Genomic DNA, 1,249 nt, shown 5'->3' on the forward strand with positions numbered 1-1,249 from the left:
TGCAGTACCTACATGCTTCTATTTACACCGTCTTGTCGTTCAAGAGTCGTCATTTTTGTATGTATAATGGGTATGATGTATTATCGATTTTCAACAATTATTTAGTCACGTCTTGAATAAAAATAAACAATGTTCCAAATTATATTAACGGTTATTATTATTAAGATCTTTTTTCTCCCCTTCGAAAGATCTTTTATTGCGGTTATAGCAATGTTATAAAAAAGTTTGTTTTTTAAGTGCAGATTATTTAGTCTACTTTTATTCGCTATGAGTTGGTTTTCACGTAGAATCGACAGAGAAAAAGATATTCCACAAAAACTAAGATTTTTAAAAAAAAATTTCTAACAAACTGGATGGCCGCTGGACCGGGAATTTTTTGAGACCGGAAAAAACCTGGAAATGACAGTGAATTTTTTTTTTTGACCGGAATTTTTAGAAATTTGTAGAAGAGAAATCTGTCCACGTTCGATTTTAACAGTCTTTAAAATTAGTGAAATTGTTATGTTTTTCAATTATGCTATTATTTAGCTTACAATGCGTAATTCAAAATTTTTTTACTTTAAAAATTTTCCATTAAAAGTTTTGATTCCTAAGCTTAGATTTTTAATTTAAAGAATTTTTAAATGCTTTCTTAAAGACTTTAACAAATAAAAAATAAAAGCCTTGTACTTTAAGTATAAAAAGTGAACAAAAACGATTTAACAACACGATTTTAAACCAGTTCAAAATTTAAGAATTTTCAGATTTTAACGTTAAAACTTAAACGGTTTAAATTTGAAAGTCTTAGTCATTAAACAAATGTGAACGTGTGACTGAAAGTTTATAAACTATTTTCAACTAAAAAATAACTTCATAATAATATATTCTTAATTAAAGGATTTGATTATATTTAAAATATTGTTTCAGTCCAAAATATTCCATTTTTAAACCATTCAATTTGAAATTTTTAATTAAAAACAGGATTAATTATTGAATATTTGGCAATATTTGAATTTTTATTTAAGATAAGTAAATTGAAACCAAATATTTAAAAGTAAAGAATCTTGAACTGAATTGTTTGACATAGAAAACCTGGATTCGTTAAAATTTCGAAGAGCCTTTGAATTTTGAACGTTACAATTTTAATTGTTATGTTTGAAAAATGCCTAATTTGTACGTGAAGTTTTTTAATGTTCATGTATAACTTACAAATGAACATTTCTAAACAAATTTGAGTAATTTTAAGAGATACTTAGGAGTTTTAAGGGTT

Source organism: Belonocnema kinseyi, chromosome 9, assembly GCF_010883055.1.
Source record: "Belonocnema kinseyi isolate 2016_QV_RU_SX_M_011 chromosome 9, B_treatae_v1, whole genome shotgun sequence".
Classification (NCBI taxonomy): Eukaryota; Metazoa; Arthropoda; class Insecta; order Hymenoptera; family Cynipidae; genus Belonocnema; species Belonocnema kinseyi.